The sequence below is a fragment of the Scyliorhinus canicula genome, chromosome 14 (assembly GCF_902713615.1).
Source record: "Scyliorhinus canicula chromosome 14, sScyCan1.1, whole genome shotgun sequence".
Classification (NCBI taxonomy): Eukaryota; Metazoa; Chordata; class Chondrichthyes; order Carcharhiniformes; family Scyliorhinidae; genus Scyliorhinus; species Scyliorhinus canicula.
In genome coordinates, this window is record NC_052159.1 from 30,608,078 (window position 1) to 30,616,359 (window position 8,282).

At 46.9% G+C, this 8,282-nt stretch overlaps 1 pseudogene; it reads right to left on the reverse strand.

The window, feature by feature from the left end:
- Positions 1–7,137: 7,137 nt before the first annotated feature.
- On the reverse strand, positions 7,138–7,573 carry LOC119977604 (annotated as a pseudogene).
- Positions 7,574–8,282: the final 709 nt, after the last annotated feature.

Genomic DNA, 8,282 nt, shown 5'->3' on the forward strand with positions numbered 1-8,282 from the left:
CCAGCCAATGGTAAACAGGCAGGTTATAACAAGCACCCAAACCCGTCTCCAGCCGAACCACTGCTACTCCTTTTCAAACAGATGTGGGTTCTGGGCGAGAGACTAACCCACTCTCAGGAAACAGCCCTGTCATTGAAATGTATTAAGGTGACTGAGCCTCCATTTTAGCTCCAATTTTTACTTTTAACATCTGGAGGTGAAGATTCCCTGACCTACAGGATCTTTGATGTGGAGATGCCGGCGTTGGACTGGGGTGAGCACAGTAAGAAGTCTTACAACACCAGGTTAAAGTCCAACAGGTTTGTTTCAAACACGAGCTTTCGGAGCACGGCTCCTTCTTCAGGTGAAGAGTTCAGGTGGAGAGTTGTAAGACTTCTTACTCAACAGGATCTTGGTGTATGAAAGGAAGAAAAAGCCAGATCCATGAGGTGATTTATTGCACTGCTGGTGGACCAGGAAGAGCAGTTCTGCTTCTCCCAGGCCTCCAGTTTTTTTGGGTCTGATTTACTGCGGCTCTGGGTCACTGTCCGTGTGGAGTTTGCACATTCTCCCCGTGTTTGCGTGGGTCTCGCCCCCACAACACAAAGATGGGGCAGCACGGTAGCATTGTGGATAGCACAATCGCTTCACAGCTCCAGGGTCCCAGGTTCGATTCTGGCTTGGGTCACTGTCTGTGCGGAGTCTTCACATCCTCCCCGTGTGTGCGTGGGTTTCCTCCGGGTGCTCCGGTTTCCTCCCACAGTCCAAAGATGTGCAGGTTAGGTGGACTGGCCATGATAAATTGCCCTTAGTGTCCAAAATTGCTCTTAGTGTTGGGTGGGGTTGCTGGGTTATGGGGATGGGGGGGAGGTGTTGACCTTGGGTAGGGTGCTCTTTCAAGAGCCAGTGCAGACTCGATGGCCCAAATGGCCTCCTTCTGCACTGTAAATTGTATGTATGTATGTGCAGGCTAGGTGGATTGGCCACACTAAATTGTCCCTTAATTGGAAAAAATGAATTGGGTATTCTAAATTTATTATTAAAAAAGCTCACTTAACTATGTCTACGTAGCATTGTGCGGCCGTATTTGGAGTATTGCGTACAGTTCTGGTCGCCGCATTATAGGAAGGATGTGGAAGCATTGGAAAAGGTACAGAGGAGATTTACCAGGATGTTGCCTGGTATGGAGGGAAGATCTAATGAGGAAAGGCTGTGGGACTTAAGGCTGTTTTCGTTAGAGAGAAGGTTGATAGGTGACTTAATTGAGGCATACAAGATGATCAGAGGATTAGATAGGGTGGACAGTGAGAGCCTTTTTCCTCAGATGGTGATGGCTAGCACGAGGGGACATAGCTTTAAATTGAAGGGAGGTAGATATAGGACAGATATCAGAGGTAGGTTCTTTACCCAGAGAGTAGTAAGGGCATGGAATGCCCTGCCTGCAACAGTAGCAGACTCGCCAACATTAAGGGCATTTAAATGGTCATTGGATAAACATATGAACGATAAGGGAATAGTGTAGATGGGCTTTAGAGTGGTTTCACAGGTTGGCGCAACATCGAGGGCCGAAGGGCCTGTACTGCACTGTAATGTTCTATGTTCTATGTTCTATGTTCTAGGTTCTATGTTCTATGGATGGCCACTCAGCATCTACCGGCCTGGCCCAGGAACACCCCAGCTGGATGCTGTTTAACACTGGTCCCAACAACCAGGGACCAGGCAGGGCAGCACTTGGGGTGTCTCCCAGGTGACCGGAGGCCCACGTGTGGTCAACCTCTGGGCAGGGTGGAACTCTGGCACTGCTGGTTCCATCTAGGCATTTTGACACTGCCAGGTGATACGACCAGGGTGCCAGGCTGGCAGGGCCAAGGTCCCAGACTGGCATTTTGCCCACGCTGGGGCTAACTGGACGGAGAATCCCGCCCGGATCTCTTCCTGCATTGACAAGCTCTGCTTGGAGCTCATCAGTGCAGGAAATGCGGCCTCAGGGGGGTCAACCCCTGCCAGGGTCTGAAATAGTAACAGAGTAAACAACCCCGCTAATCCCATCCAGAACGGACTCTGTTTAAAAAGAATTAAATAACGTGCATCGCTAAACAGTTTGCAAAGGGGCCCCAACCTTACAAAGGAATTCCTGCAATCGTCTGACACCCCCTCCCTTTAATGTTTGACTCGCCTGCCAAGATGTCCAATTTCTCTCACCTTTCCATGTGCGACTCGCCTCCATGATGTCTAATTCCATTCACCCAGCGATGTTTGACTTGCCCCCGCCCCGTGCAATGTTTGATTCATGCTGTCAGACTAATCTGTTCCCTGGCTAATTTCGAGCCTAACAGCTAACTAGCCTGTCAATCGGTCTGGCTGCAGAGTGGAAAACCTGTTGAACAAATTTAGATTGTGCAGCTAAATTTGACAACACATGCGGGAAACCCATACTTCCAGGTCTCCATCTGAAAATGCCATTCCATTCTCGATTCCTGCTTTGGTCAGCAGATGGCAGAATGGAGCCCAGCCCTCAACATCAGAAAAGATCTGCGTCCTGCTGTTAAATTCTAAAATGTGTTCAATCTCTGAGTGTTAAGGCCATTGTTTAGCTGGACATTTAAAGTTGAATTGTGAAAAATGTCTTCAATTTTACCTGCTCCACTGCAATCCTGAATCCATTCTTTAGTATTATTCCTGCTCCGAATCTAAAAACTAAAGCAAGGAAGGTTTGTGCTTCTATACCTTGTACATCGCTTGCAATTTTATACAACCTTTTATGATCTCAGCATGCCCCCCCCCCAAAAACTCCATAGCCAGTTATATAATACTGTGCGCCCAGGTGGGAATGCAGCAAGGAGGAGGAGTCACCTCACCAAATTGTTCGTCCTCACTGTTGCCACTCGTTAACCCCTGATCAAAACAGGAGGTTGATGTCCACCAGTTAAAAACCGGTGGTGGGAGGTTGCCACCAGTGTCACAGGGTAGGGGGACTGGGACAAACTAAAGCAATCCCATCGTGGGCCGAGGATGACGTCTGGGGCAACAGGGGCACAAAGTGTCCATGTGGGGTCTGGAGAAATGCTCCAACACTTCTTGGCCCTCGAGGAAACTTACAAAAATGTAAAAGCTTACTTTGCTGGGCCTCTTCTGGTTCAGCTTATCGTTCCTCTCATGTTTGTTCCAACTTTTCCACTCTGGCCTCTTGTTAAAATGGCAGACTCGCCCCCCCCCCCTCCAAAAAAAGTTAATGAAGCCTGAGCTGCATGTTTAAAATTAACCTGAGATGACCGTCCCTCAGATGTGGGAGATGCTAAGTTTGAACAGCTTTTGAGTGAGGGAAGGGAAGTGAACAGGGGTGTGATAGGGTTAAAGGCGAACGTGATTAAATGACAAAAGTAATGTTGGCAAAGAAAGGATATAATGAGGCCATCATAGAAAATAAAGATGGGCGGTGTAAATGATAATAGCGGGGTGGGGTATAGAAAATCAGGAAAGAGGAGAATGTGTAGTAGGCCAGGAATGTAGTAGAAATGCAGGAATACCCCAACAGTGTGGTTCACCCCACCAGCCGCATGCCAATAGGAGGATCCCCACCCCACTCCTAGAAGCAAGCAGCTCCAGAGGTACACTGCTTCCAGGGATTCAAGCACACTATCCTTCATTGCAGCCGGGATGTCTTCAGTGTTTGGTTTAAATCACATTCGGAGAAGAGCAGCAAAGTTGGAGCTTTATTCTGCATAATGATTTATACAGTACGGTGCCCGTGAGTACTTCATTCTGATATTGTCATGGCACCTTGGGTTAGCACGCAGTCAATTCCAGCCCCACCTGTCCCGGAGTCACAACACACGTGAAATTAGATGTTATTTTAAAATATCTGAGGACCTCGGATGGGCCCAATAAACTGCAGTCACCGTGTTTGTAAAATGTAAACACAAATGACCTTTTATAATTTCACAGCAATATAACTAAACTGAAAACAATGTAACTAACCACCTAATACCCCTTTCCCACCCCCCTTTCTAATTCACCCCACTCTCTAAACGCACACACACACACACACACAGAAAAACAATACAGAGTGAAAAGGGTGGTTGAGAGGTACAGAAGACATCAATAAAAATAAAAGGATAAAGGATATTTGATGCACTAGGATTGCTTTCAGTTAATGTCTTTCTGAAGTTCAAGCTTTTGATTCAGTACTTCTTCATTCTGGACTCGCGATGGTTTTCTCTGGCAAGGTTTTCGACTTTCTCTGTAGATTCAAGATCATTTCAAGTTTATAGTAAAGATGTGCCAGGCACTCTGGTTTTAGAACAATAAAGCAGTTCTTTACTTCAGCAGGGAGGTAGAGAGAGAAAGACTGTCCCTTTCACTTTCAAGGTCTAAACCCTTATACCCAGCTCTCTCAGAAGCATCATGCAGGAACCAATCACTGACTGTTATCAAGTAGAACACTACCCCTAGCCAACCCTCGGGCTGCCAACCAGCCAACCAATTGAACCAACTTCCTCCAAAGCTGATTCTTAAGATTCACTCGGCACCAATGTGTCTGTTTTCTCCTCTCCAAAATACAAAACCCGGAACACACTGTCCTGACAAGCAGGCTGCCTCAGCTTGTGCCCATGGCTTAAAGGCACATTCTGATTATGGGTCCATGGGTCAAAAATAATAAGAGTAAAGAAATGGGAACAAAAAAAATAACAGGAGGGACTCTTACAATATTGAAACAAAAATCGCAATTAAAACATTATTCATCTTGATAAACACAAAATACAATAGGTAAAAAATATTGTGTGTCACGAAATGTTAGAACTTATGTCATCAACCCACTCATCATCCTGACTTGAAAATATATGTGGGCGGTGATGGAACCATCAATTCACCAGACACGTGTTTCTGATATGAATCTAGGCTTTAATCGACTTACTTCAGAGCCAGCCTGTTACCCGTTGATGAACTCAGTGAACTCAGGCTGACTCTGGACAAGGGTATTTATACAGCAGCACTAGGGGAGAAGTCATGGGCAGAGCCAAGGGTGGAGCCCAGTACAAGTTCCTGAGTACTCCCAGAGCTACTCCCCCTAGTGGTAGGATAGCGCTACTGCGCTTACAAAGACAGTGTGAATTATCATATATATATATTACATTCACCACATTCACCCCCTGCAAAAAAAATCAAGTCCGGCGGGGGTGGTGGCCTACACGTCAGTCTGTCCGGTGGTCGAATTGTCCGCTGTGATCTGCGGAGCACCGGGGTTGCAGCCTCTTGCGGTGGCTGGATGGGTGTTGTGTGCTGGGGTATGATGGCGGATTCCAGGGAGGGTTGTATCCGAGCTTCATACTCCCCTGGTTCGACCGGGGACTGGGGGCACTGGGGGCTGGCCGGCACGGGTGCGCGGAACTGGTGGAATGAGCTCGAGGGCTCGGGAGCGCGAGGGGGCGGCAGCATGGGGTCTAGGGTGAGAGGTCCTTCTGTGGGGGTAGAGGGGGCGCTGGATCCGGCGGATGCCAGATCCCGGAGGGATACCGTGTCCTGACGGCCGTCAGGGAACTCGAAGAATGCGTACTGGGGGTTGGAGTGGAGCAGGCGCACCTTTTCAACAAGGGGGTCGGTTTTGTGCACCCTGACGTGTTTCCTCAGAAGTATGGGGCCCGGCGTCCTCAGCCATGCCGGAAGTGAGACCCCCGTGGTAGTGCCCCTGGAAAAAATGAAGAGCCTCTCGTGAAGGGTCTGATTGGTCGCCGTGCACCAAAGGGATCTAATAGCGTGGAGCGCGTCTGGGAGGACTTCCTGCCACTGGGAGACTTGGAGCTTTCTAGACCGGAGGGTCAGTAGGACGGTCTTACAGACCGTCGCGTTTTCCCTTTCCACCTGCCCGTTCCCCCTGGGGTTGTAGCTGGTAATCCTGCTCGAGGCAATGCCCTTGTCGAGCAGGTACTGACGCAGCTCGTTGCTCACGAAGGACGAACCCCGGTCGCTGTGTACGTATTATCATGTATATATATATTACATTCCCCACAGGCGCATGGTAGCACAGTGGTTAGCACTGTTGTTTCACTGCATCGTTGTTCGAAGTTCAATTCTGGGCTTGGTCACTGTCTGCGCAGAGTCTGCACATTCTCCCCGTGTCTGCGTGGATTTCCTCTGGGTGCTCCGGTTTCCTCCCACAGTTCAAAGACGTGCAGGTTAGGTGGATTGGCCATGCTAAATTGCCCTTAGTGTGCAAAAAAAGGTTAAGTGGGGTTACGGGGATAAGGTGGCGGTGTGGGCTTCATGATCTTTCCAAGGGCTGATGCAGGCTCGATGGGCCGAATGGCCTCCTTCTGCACTGTAAATTCAATGATTCTGTGATACTATATCACTGTTCCTTCAGTGTCTCTGAGTCCTTCCAAACAGCACTTTGGGTGCACCTACCCCACATAATCTGCAGCGGTTTAAGTAGGAAGCTCGCCAATTGCTTCTCAAGGACATGAGGGACGTGCAATAAATGGTGGCCGAACCATCGACGACCCCATCCTGTAAATAAACTTTAAAAAACTCAGACTGTCCCATGTAATCTGCTACTCCAGGTTCTATCTACTTGGATTCAGGATCCGCATAGAAGGGTCCACTGCACCATTTGGTGCTTTCGGCCCCTGAAGATTTCTGATGATTCAAGGGTGATACTCCCTTGCCATAATAAATCCAGTGTTTGTCTTGGAGCACCATGAGTGCCCAAACTGGTTTGTCTCCCTCGCGTAATGATGTCAGATTGCTGAGACTGGGGTGACCTGAACACTGCCATGTTATTAATTTTCTGATGCGGAAGTCTGTGTTCCAGCTGACTGTTTTTTGTTTACAGAGTGCAATTATAATGCGCTCCGCTTCTTGCCCTTAGTGTTTTGTGAAATACTGATATGGGAGAAGAGGTAATTAGCTATTCCTCAAAGGCAGCCCAGTCCTGTTTCAAATTTACATCATTGCCTGGCTATTACCTGCAGGATAGGTCTTGTCATAAGGCTATTTAGCTGACATTACAAATTCTGTACATTGTAGTAATCATGAAAACGATTTTGAAATAAAATGAAAAACCTGCACCTTTTTTTCTAGAATTTTAAATTTATTTTATTGTACTATTTCCATAGTACTATATATAGTACTATATATACTTATAGTATAAGTACTATTTCCATAGACATTTAGGCATCGGTAATTGTAACTTCCACTTCTACACCAGGCTATACAATGGAGGTAATCTGTTTCACAATTTCAGATTGACTGTGTAAATCAATCAGACGCTTGTGGATCCTCATTTGGAAGCGATCCCAGGTTTTGGAATCTTCACTACAAGGAGTCTTTCTTGTTGTGATACGCAGAGTCTTGGTGGGCATGCGAACATTGAAGTTCAGATTCTTCTCTTTGGCACCACGAATTAGATCAGCACAAACCTTCTCAAGTGATTTTACATTCCGCTGGTCAAGGTAATTCTAATTCGGTGAATTGCAACCTCCTGTTCGACAAGTGCTTTGCCAGGATCTTTAAATGCCATGGTAACTTCCTGACCGACTTATCCGTCGACTTCTTCGCTTGGGACTCTGAAAGTGAACGAACAGCAGTGAGCCTGGAGCGCGGTGAGCCTGCCAACCTGCACTCGGGCCACAGTCACAGCTAGAAGAGCGAAAAACCTGCACCTTATTACATCGTTCAGAATATCCCAGAGCATTTCGTATAACAAAGTATATTGAAGTTTCGTTACTGTTGCTGTCTAAATGCACTTCACAACACGTGAAGACGGTACTCAGTGGGGCACATGTACATACCTCCGCCACACTGTGTTAACTCAACATTGTTACAATTTCGGGACTCCTCCTTGAGGCTTTTCCCTATCTGGTACTCAGGGACTACAAAGCTGAGAAAATAAGTCTTTTCATTCAGGCCCTCCATCTCTCTAAGTAGGCTTCAGGCCAACCCACATCCAACAACCTGCTCTGAAAACACTGTTCACATTTTGACAGGTGTGAAAATTTCCACCACAGCAGCGGAGAAAACCCACAACGTTCTAAAGTAATTCACAACATTCAAAATTAAACAACTCACAAGCTACTCATAATAATGCCGCACCTCAATACTGCACTGAATTTTTTATTTTAAAAAATATATTTTTTCGCATTTTTACAACTTAATTGGGTTGGGAAAAAAAGGAAAAAGCCATGAAAACATGACAGTGGTGAACACCCTCACATCTAATATGTTAGAGCTGACACTACAGAACCTATGAATAAGTCAGACTGAGTATTTGAGGTAAGGGCCCCATACATTTTGGAATGCATCCGATT